The 13,384-nt window shown below is 39.8% G+C and overlaps 1 long non-coding RNA gene across 2 annotated transcripts; it reads left to right on the top strand.

Annotated features, from left to right (window-relative positions):
* The first annotated feature begins 7,692 nt into the window (after positions 1-7,692).
* LOC122882635 lies at positions 7,693-11,039 on the top strand. 2 transcript variants are annotated; one of them, XR_006379412.1, is made up of 3 exons: positions 7,693-8,258; positions 8,405-8,677; positions 9,062-11,039. It is a non-coding gene; the product is annotated as an uncharacterized LOC122882635 (long non-coding RNA). The 2 variants fall into 2 exon arrangements; XR_006379411.1 differs by having other exon boundaries at positions 8,405-11,039.
* The last annotated feature ends 2,345 nt before the right edge of the window (positions 11,040-13,384 follow it).

Here is a 13,384-nt window from a genome sequence, read left to right as displayed (position 1 = left end):
GATTCTCTTAATCTCATTAACACTGTTATTGTTTAAATATGGGGAGTTTCTGTCAATGGACCTCTTTTTAACCATTAATAGTTGAAACTGACATAGCTGTATGTACACTATAATCATGACTGCATGTTCATATAATTCTCGGGATCTGTACAAAGCCGATTCAGGACTTGGTGGTGGAGAAACCAAAGCCATCTGCATCAACACTCTATCAATCATACACAGGTCATTATATCGTATTGTACTGTCATACTGTTGGCTGTGTATTCATGATCATGTTATGTTGAAATTTAAAGTTTTGACATATGACAGTTTTTTTATGTTTTAGTCATTTCATAGTGAAAATAAATGCACAGATTATTGCGCACAACAATGCACAATACATGAAAGACAACACATTTCAGAACAGCTGCAGCAATGGAAAGATTGTAAAGTAGATAAATGTGAAGTACAATGCTACAGTGACAGGATATACATGGCTCATGAGAGCTAGGTTCATATGTAGCACAGGAAGGAAATTATGGGCCTGAGAAAAGAAACCACAAATGCTTGTGGTAGTGTTGTTTGCTGAATACCTTTTCATTTTGCAGGTGGCAGGACCTCCAACTATACATGCACACACTGTGCAAAGCTTTTTTTTGTTTGTTTGTTTGTGTCACTGAAGGTACCGCCAAACCAAACATTTGCTGCTTCAGGTCTCATCTATTAAAATAATTAGTTAGCTTGGTCAGCTGAAATCCTGATAATAATATATTAATGATAATAATAATAATTGCAGTAGTGGTTGTCGAGCAGGAACATGGGAGCAGTAGGAAGCCCACAACCACAAATCTCTGCAGCTCCAGAGGCAGAAATACCTGCGAAAAGCAACAGAAGGAGAGAAACGAGAAAGCACAGAACTATGGGAGAGAGAAGATGTCGAGTTAGTAACATTAATGGGATAAGAACGCATACAGGTAGAGAGGGAGAGGGGGAGCGAGGTGCATCATGGGAAGTCTCCCTCCAATTTAGGCCTATAGCAGCATAACTAAGGGATGGTTCAGGACTCACCCAAGCCAGCCCTAACTATAAGCTTTATCAAAGAGGAAAGTCTTAAACATACTCTTACAGTTTTTTCTGATTGCTTAAGCACATTTTTTGTAACTATTGGCTATTTTTGCAAAACTCTACACACAAATAAGAAAACCTTTCACCCAATTATCAAAACATTGTAGTTCTCTTGCAAAAGCGAACACAGCTAGATTAACTCTTCACACCTTCGTAAAAATGGTGATTTCGTATCAAACAGTAAACACAAGCCATCATCTACTAAGCACACAATGTGCCAACTACACACTGATGGTATGAATACAAAACACATCTGGCTTTTGCTTTCTCTGTGTACAGATGTCAATTTGAGGTCATACTTTTGTCATAGTGTCATGTAAACATACAAGGATCCAAACTTCAAGTATTGGTGTTTATTCACACTCATCAAAACCAAGACAAAGTCAGAACACAAAATAGTAATTTCACGAAAAAAAAAAGACAATCAGCCTACATCATGTCGTCTTTCTGGGTCCGGCCACAAAATTTCGTCCACATCGCATGCGATATCCTCCAGTCCAAGGCACCGGGGAAAATATCTCCTTGAATGCCGTATCCAGGCCTGACACGATGCCTGGTCAATATCTCCACATGCCTCCTCCATTGCCTGTAAAAGGGCTACCTGTTGATGAGGATAACGGTCGTACACTTTCCAGCGCCAGGCAGAGAAGAACTCCTCGATGGGATTTAAGAATGAGAGTATGGAGGGAGGTTGAGTGCCATGAAGGATGGGTGGTCTGTAAACCAGTTGCGGACCAAAGCAGCCCTATGGAAACTAACATTGTCCCATATGATGACATATCGGGTATGCTCTGGTCTCTGAACAGTGAGCATGTCATGTAAGGTGTCCAGGAATGCAATAATGTGTGCAGTGTTGTATGGGCCTAGGGTTGCATGATGGTGAACAACACCATTTTGACTAATAGCTGCACACAAAGTTATGTTACCACCACGTTGTCCTGGGACATTGATGATGGCACGGTGTCCAATAATGTTCCTGCCACGTCTCCTTGTTTTACTGAGGTTAAAACCGGCCTCATGTCCCATGGCATCTGCTTCTAGTTCCATCACTCTCTGGACAAGACAAAACAAATGCAACACATCAGGCCCATGCACAGCACTACAGTATGCACTTCCAAATTCAGAACCAATGACACTATAGCTTACCTGCACATAGTCATATCGCAGTTGCTTTACACGTTCTGTGTTTCTCTCAAAAGGAACTCTGTAAATTTGCTTCATTCTTATTCTGTGGCGCACAAGTACACGACTTAGTGCAGAAATGCTTACACTGTGTATATTTTGAAAGATGGTGTCATTATCAATTATGCACTGCTGTATTTCGCACAGTCTTATTGCATTATTGGCAATCACCATGTTCACTATATGGGTCTCTTGCTCTGGAGTGAACATTCTTCCTCTGCCCCCAACATCTGGACGTCTAGCAATTCTGTAAAGTCACAATTTCAGTATTTTTGCATGTATGGTATTGTTGTGTTTCTCATTAGAGTATGGCAGTGCTACAAAGTACTTACCGATTCTCATTTCGAAATGTCCTAATGATGCTTGCCACAGTGTAGCGGCTCAAATTAGGCTGAACCCGTTGGCCAGCTTCCCTCAGGGTCATCCCATGGTTGATGACATGGTCCACTATTGTAGCTCTGATGTCATCAGTTATTCTATTTCTTACTCTTCTTACCGTTCCTCTTTCCCCTCCTCATCCTCTTCTTGCTCCTCCTTGTCCTCTTCCTCTAACTTCCTCTAACCCTCTCGCTTCTTCACCTCCACGTCCTCTTCCTCCAACTTCTTCACCTCCACGTCCTCTCCCTCGGCCTCCTCTGATTCTCACTCTTCTCACTCTTACTGCTCCTTCCATTGTACTCCACACAGACAGCTTACCTGTGGCTTATTTATAGTGCTTATGCTGATTGCAAAGTGAACTAATTATCTAAAACAGTTTTCACATGTGAAAGTGTGCCAGACAGTTGGCAAAACAGTGTTAATGATGCCATACATGTGTAATTTTGCTAGGAGTGTGTTGGAAATTTGGTAATTGAGTGTAAGAAGTGAGTTGTGTTTAAAGTTCTGCAAAAAGAGTGCTGTGCAGTGAATTGTGCCTACAGTTTTGCAAAGTGTGTTACAAAATTGCAAACTGAGTGCAAAGCAGTGTTTGTGCTTTTAGTTTTGCAAACTCAGTGAGTGGTTTTGCTATACGTATTAATAGTTTTAGAAATTGTGCTACAAGAATCACGATTAGCGCTTAAGCATTCAGAAAAAACTGTAAATGTGGAGATGGTGTCTGCCTCCCGAACCCAAACTGTAAGGAATAGTTTTTCTGCATCATTTTGAGACAGGATGTACCTAATTTTTGCAATGTTACGTAGGTGAAAGAAGGCAGTCCTTGAAGTTTATTTCATGTGGGAGTTAAAGGATGAATCCTGATCAAAGATAACTCTATAAAAGGTTCTTTACAGTGGTGCTGGAGGCCAGGGCAATGTCATCCAGAGCAACTATATCTTTAGATAATGTGTCTCGCAGGTGTTTGGGGCCAAGTACAATAACTTCAGTTTTGTCTGAGTTTAACATCAGAAAGTTGCAGGTCATCCAGGTCTTTATGTCCTTAAGGCATGCTTGAAGTTTAGCTGACTGATTAGTTTCATCTGGCTTGATCGTTAGATATAATTGGGTATCATCCGCATAACAATGAAAGTTTATGGAGTGTTTCCTAATAATATTGCCTAAAGGAAGCACATATAAGGTGAACAGAATTGGTCCAAGCACAGAACCTTGTGGAACTCCATGACTAACTCTGGGCCTGCACGGAGGAGTTATCGTAAACATGTACAAACTGAGATCAATTTGATAGATAGGATTTAAACCAGCTTAGTGCAGTTCCTGTAATGCCAATTAAATGTTCCAGTCTCTGTACTAGGATGTGATGGTCAATGGTGTCGAATGTAGCACTAAGTTCTAACAAAACAAGTACAGAGACAAGTCCATTGTCTAATGCGATTAGAAAATCATTTGTAATTTTCACCAGTGCTGTCTCTGTGCTATGATGCACTCTAAATCCTGACTGAAAATCCTCAAATAAACTATTGTTATGTAGAAACTCACACAACTGATTGCCGACTGCTTTCTCAAGGATCTTATAGAGAGAGGGATGGTTAGATATAGGTTTATAGTTGGCTAAAACCCCTGGATCAAGAATGGGCTTTTTAAGAAGAGGTTTAATAACAGCTACTTTAAATGATTGTGAAACATAACCTGTTAATAAAGACAGAGTGATCATATCTAGTAAAGAAGTGCTAAATAAGGGTAAAACCTCTTTAAGCAGCCAAGTTTGGATGGGGTCTAAGACAAGTTGATGGCTTGGATGAATCGTTGAAGTTAGTTGAAGAAGGTCGAAAAGAAGTCTAAATATATAACAGGTTTTATAGCTGTTTGTAAGGTTCCTGTCTTTAAGAATAAATTGTTGCCAGTTGAGGATGTGATGAACCTTTTCTTCTTTAGTTAAAACTATATCATTAAAGAAGCTCATGAAGTCGTTACTACTGAGGGCTATAGGAATACATGTCTCAATGGAGCTGTGACTCTCTGTCAGCCTGGCTACAGTGCTGGAAAAAAAACCTGGGGTTGTTCTTATTTTCCTATATTAATGATGAGTAGTAGGCTGCTCTGGCATTACGAAGGGCTTTCCTATATTTTTTAAGACTATCTTGACAAAAGTTTTTTCCGGATTGGTGGAATGCCATTTCCTTTCAAGTTTTTGCGATGTTTGCTTTAATTTGTGGGTTATAGCATGGAGCTAACCTTCTTTGTTTTATTATCATTTTTTTAGTGGGGCAATAGAATAGACTGTCGTTCGCAGTGAGCCTGCAGCTCAACATCAACAAGATGATCAATTTGGGTGTGGTTAAAACAGTAAGTGGGTTTATGTACACTCTGAGATAAACGCAGTACTAAGTCTATCTGTTTTAAGGACTAAACTTGATAAAAACTCAGAAGATATATATATGAAGGACAGTTGCACAATAGAAATTTGTGAAAATGTGGCACACTATGTCTGGCTGATTATGACTGTAAATTCATTGTACAAAAAGTACATTAAGTACACAAGTAATTTAAACGTCATCCACCAGATTTCAGGTTTAGCAGTGAGCTGGATTCCTCTTGCAGCTGTGGCTAAGGTTCACGGCTAATGTAGCCTAGCCTTCCACTATCCAAAACTGACAACAAAAAGCTTTATTTCTCAGAATCGAAGGAGAAATAATGAAAACTGATAACAGTCACATTAATCTATCTTATTGTTGAATTATCAAGGACACTTTCGTGTTTTAGATTTGAGAAATGTTGAAGATTGAAGAAAACCTTAACATGGGAATTAACAGTGAGAATAATACTTTCGGGCAGCAGTTCCTCGGTTCTCCAATGGGACTGATGCTCACAGCGTCTTATAGGAGAAATAACAGCGCCATGGTCAGGTTAATATTGAAGTGAATGGCCGGCCGGAGCAGTTTCTCTGAGCATCTAATATTGCCTTAGAAGGTTTTACATTGAAGTTCATTGAAAGCCTGGTGCATCTCATACAGACGCTGAAGGGTACCTTGTGCTTCTGTATGAGACGCCAAGGAGCGTGACAAAAACGTCACTATTTGACGACCTGGAAATGAGAACGGGTTGGCTCAGCCCCACCGATGATTGCAGCCGCGACGATACTGAGGCAGAACAAAGGAACATACACACATTATTTCTGCTGTGCACCCAGATGTGCGCACATTCTCACCCACCAATATACACACACACACGCTCCCTCTCTCACATACACACTCACACTTTAGGCTGTTCACGCTGATCTTTAGGCAGCCCTACATCCCGGCAGTTGGGATGACAAGAAACAGAATCCACTGGCACTCCACAGATTCATTCATTCATTAGTGGGACTTTAGCTGAACTTTTTATTAGCTGTTCTGTAAACAAAGGAGAGCTATTGAACTCAGTTTCCCACAATCCTCCAGGTGAACTCCCCCGATGGACCCAGCTTCCAGCTACCATTGGTCAGTCGACTAAATTGATAGTTTAGTTTATTTTATAAGACTGTATCAATTAATTAGCTATCATTTTTCCTTGTTTAAGGGTGGTGCCCTCCAAGAACTTTATTCATTGAAGTTATTATTTATGATTATCTTTGATAACTTTGATAGCCAAATTTCATTGATTGCACCTACATAATTTGGTGCCCATTTAACCATTGGAAATCCCAACACATGAGTACTACACCGGATGGTGAGCACCTTCCCTGCAAGGCCAAGTCTTCCCTGCCAGCCTTTTGATGCACTTTTCAAATGGCATCTCCTATGACCAGGCCTTAAACGGCATGTACACATTTGTGCAGACCACCATCTACACCACTGATGTAGGTCTTTCTCACAGAACTGATGGTACTTTTGTATTTTGTACTTTATTGCCCTTTTTGTTGTAACAGGATTTTGGACCTGTTAACTGCTGTTAGTTTATAAAGGACTGAATGGTTTAGGGCCAAAATGCATTTTTGATCTTCTGCTACGTTATGAACCATCCAGACCTCTCGGATCATCTGGGACAGGTCTGCCTTCTGTCCCCAGAGTCCAAACTAAACATGGAGAAGCAGTGTTCAGATTTTATGCTCCACATATCTGGAACAAACTCCCAGAAAACTGCAGGTCTGCTGAGACTTTTCTTGTTCTTCTTGTTTTCCGCTTGTTTTATCTTATTTAAATGTCTTTTTATATTGCCTTATGTTGCTTTTACATTTTCTCATGATCCCTTTTATGTTTTATGTAAAGCAAATGAACTGAAATGTGCTACATAAATAAACTTGCATTGCCTTGCCTTCAAATGTGGATGTCGTAGTGCACAATCTAAGAACCCAATTGCAGAACACAAGAAGGTGGTACTTGGATTGTGGTAGCAACAGTTTTTATTATAACACTGCAAGCAATCACAGGTGGATATGCGCTCCTCCAGAGCGGCGACTCCGGTGTAGTCCACTGTAGCCAGAGAGGACGAAGTAGGCCCGGTCCTAGGAGAAACGGCTAGGCTCCGGGGACGGAGACGCTGAGTGTAGGTTCTGGGTTGGCTCGTGTAGCGTGATGGACAGAACCGGCAAGGCAGCTTACTCGGGTGGGGAGGCAGGTAGGACAGGAACGGCAGCTGGCTCAGGTAGCGTGGCAGGCAGCCTCGCAGAGATCAGAGACGATCCTGTGGCTGTGATCACCGGCAGGGAATAGCTCTGTGGCAGAGACAGACAGAGTTACAAATGAGACAACAATAGTGAGTAACTACAATTTAACTTTGGTCGAGGTAGGAGCCGAGACTAAGATATCGTACAAGTGTACAGAGACAATCTGGTGCTGGTGGAGCCTGGTAGATATACTGTGGAGACTGATTGGATGATTGGACTTCAGGTGTGCCAGTGATCAGCAACAGGAGGGCGGACCAGGGAGCCAGACCAGTACACACACACACACACACATCAAAAAACAGAGGAGAGACAAGGAACATGGGGAAAGGAGAGCACACTAGAGTCAGGAGAGAGGTGTGGCTAACTATGACAGGGGATGACTCACTTTCTATACTCTTCATCTGCAGCACACGCAACAGAAACAGGAAATACATGGTTTCATGTTGGTATATGTTCAGAGGGTATAAGCTGCAGGCTGTCAGCTGATGCCAACTGTGCATCGAAGATGGACAGCGTATTGACAAAACTTGTTTCTGGAAAGCTCAACAACTATGCTGCAATCATTTTGATGTTTACCTACAGTGTTTTGCTTGACAGGGACTTTGCGTGCACTTGCAAACCACAAGTTAGGGACTGCTATTTGTACCTGGTTCTGCCAGTTTTTATAATATTTTTTTTAATACTCTTGACAGACAGGTCATTTCAGACAGTCTCTAGATATGTGTCTTCAATTCGATGCTGTTGCAGATTTTTGGGTTCTTTCTTCCGTAAACTTCTTAAGGCAGCTTTTGTTAGTCTGCTTTGGGTTGCTTTCGTGTTACTCGATGGAGACTGGTATGTTTGCTGTAAGAATGATCGCTCTGAACAACAGGCACAGTTAGCCTGCAAAGACAAGACGAATATCACTGACAAGGATCGAGTCGTCATCGCTGAACTGAAAAACAGGTCCAGGGTGAGTGTTTCCATCATGTTGTTGTGTACTACCTTTTTATTTCACTGTGGTCTTGTTCTACTAGATCAGCGAGAACTATCTTAAGAAAATGACTGCAAGAACACAGAAATGCTGTTATAATATAACCATCTTTGTTTCTTTTTCAGTTTATCGGTGGCCTTTTACTCTGTAGTATCATTGTTGCTGCATTCTTAATGTCATTGTTTGGATGCAGAAAATGTTGTGGAAACTCAAGTTGTTGCAAGGGAAAAGTTTTATATGACAAACTGATTTTGGAGGAGGGGAAAAAAGTCGTGAAAGAGCTTTTGAGGGAATCAGCAAAAGAAAAGTTGACTAAAGAAATCGAGGACAGAATACGTCGTAGACAATGGGAAGACTGTTTTCATGTTGCTGAAGAACTGATTCGGACAGAGAACCAGGTAAGATAAGAATATAGCAGTTTTTTAATTCAGTTTGCCTGAAGGTCTATAACAAAAAGTTGTAAGTTGATTTGTTAAGATACTAATAGGCAGAAGTTTGTTTTGTGTTTTTGTATCAGCAGTTTCCTACAATTTTGTTGCTTCAGTTTATTGACCTTAGGCATTTCAGCAACAAGGGAATGCTCCATTATTTTATATTTTATTTATATTTTCCTGTCTACACAGGAAGTGGGAATGTGTTTCATTGTCTAAATTGACATCTGCTGCTTGTGATCAACTTTAACTGCATTTTAGAAAATTTCTAACTAGTTTTATAATATATTTTATAATATATTGCAGGCTTCTTATTCAAACTCTGAACAGTAGATCATGTGTTGTGAACAGGAGCAGCAGCCGGAGCGAGAGCCACAACAACAGGAGGAGCTCCTCGAAAAGTTCACAGTCGTACTTTTCTGTGTTTAATTACATTCAGTCAGGTGGAGGCAGCATTCATTGTAGCCATAAGCGCAGTGGCATACCACAAAAGAAGATACTCCGCGCGCTAGGGGTGGGCGATAAATAATATCACAATATTTCAGGGTATTTCTCTGATAATGCTATTATTTACGACATACGGTATATTTGTCTAATGAAAATATATTATATATATATAATGTTTGAAAGAATATATTACCCTATTTCTATTCCTTACTTTTTATTTCACCATTTTTGTTCTGTTTAATTCTCCACATTATTTTAGTGTTTACTTACAAACTACTTTAATCTGCTCACCTTGCTTTGAACATTTAATTCAAGTATCAGAAACTGTATATTTCGTTCATCAGATCATTGTCTAAGAATTTTTAAATTTAATTTTTTTACATTTTCTCTCTATAGACTGTTGAATAGACAAAATTAGAAAATTGCATTCAACATGCATCTGATTGGCTGGTGGGGCCACCCGTCATCACGCCTGCTGTTCAGCCCCTTACACCTGTTTATTTTCTTATAAATGCACTTTGCATCTGCACCAACTCATGAGAAAGAATACAATTTATGGCTGACTGACATGTGATCTCTACAGAGGTCACTAGAGGTCGCTGCTCCATCAGTTTTCACTCTGAACACTGAAGTCTTTTATCAGGAGGTGCAGGTACAGGCAGGTTCAGGTGAGAGAAGCTCAAAAGAAACACAAGGCAAGACAGAAACATAGCAGCTAGGATCCCAAAAAGGATCTGGGCTGGTAGAGAGACAGACTGTGACAGCCACGACTTTAAATTCGGCTTACATTTGAACCAATGGTTTGATTCAAGTGTCAATCAATCAATAATCCTTGTTCCTTACGAGCAACATGAGCTGTCATGCCTGGTTGTAACCCCTCCTCGCGTGTCATTAATATGCAGTTGCTGTTCTTGTCTGTTTTTTATTGGTCATGATGCTGTTGATGTCATCACTCCCCAATCTCTTCTGTCTTTGTGAGGAGTGATTTAAATATTTACACCAAATATTCAATCTATTTATTCTGTAATCTGTTCCATGTGAGATGGCTGACTGACGTGTTTTTCTTACAGATGCCGCCCCTTATGCAGAACACGGAGCTAAGTGCATCAACATCCTGTTGAGAAATGTTGTATGAGCATCATCATCAACTTTGGATTGATCTTTAATCTGTAATTATACTGTTTCTAACGGACACAGACTGTGGAAAACTTTGTTTCTTTGCTTTTGTAATTTGTAATAGTTTTAAAGTTTTAAATAAAAGTTTTAAAGAAATGCTTCTGTCATGGTTTATATTTTCTGTGTTGAGCCTTCAGCCTTCAGCGCCCAGTATTCTGTAGAGGTCAGTCTGGTGCTATAACTAAATGTTTAACTGCTGAATCAAATTATAATGCAGGTGAAAAGCTTTAAATGTCTCTGTGATAATTTGGCACGACAGCGACACCCTGAACAGGAAGGTCAGAATGTGTAGCTGCAGGCTTTTGCATTTTTAATAAAATGTTACACTATAAACAAGAGAAATGAAGCTCTCTGTGATGACTTTTTCATGGTGAAGATATTAACTGTTAATTTTTACCAGTGTAGCAGTCGACTCCTACAGGACGTGTTACAGCCTTTAGCTTAAAAAACGTAAAAACCCTGCAGAAGTGCCCAGTTTGTTCTGTGGTGTACTGGATGGTTTATTGGCACCGCCTGTGATGAGCTCTTTATTATGAACACCAGGGAGCGCACACACAGTATATCTCATGATGTTGTTTGAAAACTTTTTTTTTTTTCTTTTAATCATTGAACTGTATCATTGTGTTTCACATTTAATTTACTGTTTGTCTTATTATTGTACTAATAAACTCAAAGGAAGCTTCCACTAAACCATGAAGAGAAACTGCTTCTATCACCAACATCTCTCATTGCTGTCTGAGCTGAGAAATAATAAAGTTCTGTACTTAACAACATTATCATTATCATATTATCATTGATGCCAACTGTCACGCTTTTGGTGTGAGACACCAGCTTTCAGACTGCCTCACGCTGTCCATACCACCCAGACAAGTCTCATGTCAAAGAACAGGAAGTCACAAAGCCATTCCATAATAAAACACATAGTTATCTGTGTTAAACAGGCCTCTTTGTCCACACGCAACATCTGAACATCAAGCTTCTCTCCACATTGAAGCACCAGCCGTGGTCCATAAACATTACAGAAAGTGCAAAAGACACAATTTGCATGCCTTTAGTTGGCAGAGTAGCATACACACACTTGAAATGTCCATTAAAATACAACTTTTAAAGTGATTAGGACAGGTTGGGTTAATGTCTAAGTTTTCCCAATAATTGTTGCGTCACTGAATAATCCAGGCTTCTGCAGGAACATCAGTACTGATGTTCTGTGTGTTGACCACAGGTTTGTATGTAGGATTATCCCACTTGAGTTTGCACACCAGTACAGGATCAAATTTAACTAATAGGAAATATAAAAAATAGAACAAAGAACAATTCTACTTTAGAGTCTTACACAATTAATTTCATAACCTACCTAATACTGAGGCTGAATAAATCATATTTAACAATTACTTATTTATTTGGAAAATGTTTTTGCTACAAAAACCCAGTAATTAGGATACCTGCGGTGTGAAATGTTAATGTTAATAAATTTTCCTGTTAGTGTTTGTTTGTTTTGAGAATATAAACTCCTGCCATATTTTTCTTTTCGACAATTCGGCATCTGTACCACAGTCTTTGTGATTTTGCATGCACACAACAAGAGTGCAATTTATACATCGGTCTGCCATTTTTTATTGTACTTTTCTTAATTCAATTCAATTCAATTTTATTTACATATTGCCAATTCATAACAGAAGTTATCTCATTGCACTTTTCCTATAAAGCAGGTCTAGACCGTACTCTTCATAATATTATTTACAGAGACCCAACAAATCCCACCATGAGCAAACATTTGGCGACAGTGGCAAGGAAAAACTTCCTTTAAGAGGCGGAAACCTTGGGCAGAACCAGACCCTTAAAATGAATCCTGACCCTGATGGGAAGCCAATGTAGAGTGAAGATGGGTGTGATGTGAGTAGACCTGTTGGACCTGGTCAACAGCCTTGCAGCAGCGTTCTGGACCATTTGTAGACGGTCCAGGGACGACTGGGGTGATATAAAAGCATGAATGATCATCTCTGAGCAGACGTGGTGGAAGCGGTGTGTTCACAGTAAGTTGCCAACTAGTTTGTGAAATACATTGCTGGAAAGTTAAACAATGAACCCATAATTTCCCCCTTTCAGTATAACTATACTATCATGAAGTTAACTGGTGTGAGTAAAGAGGATGCAGAGGACAGGGATAGATGGAGGCACATGATTCGCTGGGGCGACCCCTGAAAGCTAACAGCCGAAAGGAAAAGAAGAAGTATAACTATACTATATTATATACAATATAACCCTGTCCCTGACAACCGTCACGTCAACACGTAACAACTGTTTGCTGTGTTAGCAAGGTAGCTAGCCAGCTATAGTTTTTCAGTCAGTAGCAGATTGAAAGGTTAGCATCAGACGATCTCTTCATCATTCTGCAGCTCAGCAGATGACGGTGCAGTGGTGGTTTGATTCTGTTGAGTGTTGACTTCACGCTACATTGTTACCTAGCTGGTGAGATGATGGAAAGTAAATAAATAACGTCAGAGCCTGTTTTTTTTCACTGGATACGTTGAACGTTTCCCCTGACTGTTTATAGCAGAGCCACAATTTATCTCTCGACTCGGCAGCAGCGAACCATGAGTTGGTGACCGTTACATTAACAGTGAGATATTGCTACAGATGACTTGTTTTAGCAAGAAAATAGCGTTTCAGATTGGAGTTCAATTTGTTGAAATAAAAGTTCAGAATGGGAGCAAAGCAGCAGCATGAATCTCAGAGCTTGATAGTAAGTTAGAGAATTGCTTTAGTAGAGAGAATCGGTGGAATGTAACTAATTACATTTAGTACTGTACTTTAATACAATTTAGAGGTACTTGTGTATTTCCATGGCATTTTCTGCTACTTCAGCAACTGACTAATACTGAGCAGTTCTGATGTTTATTTAGATATTTATTCTTTATTTTCTCAGTGTACATTTCTAGAATTGGTTGACAATGTATATATTTAACACCAGAATCAGAATCAGAAATACTTTATTGATCCCCGTAGGGAAACTCTTTGTTACAGTAGCTCGCCTTTACGTCAGTGCACACA

Source organism: Siniperca chuatsi, linkage group LG10 (assembly GCF_020085105.1).
Source record: "Siniperca chuatsi isolate FFG_IHB_CAS linkage group LG10, ASM2008510v1, whole genome shotgun sequence".
NCBI lineage: Eukaryota > Metazoa > Chordata > Actinopteri > Centrarchiformes > Sinipercidae > Siniperca > Siniperca chuatsi.
The sequence above is the reverse complement of the archived record's forward strand: the minus strand, read 5'-3'. Positions and strand labels throughout refer to the sequence as shown.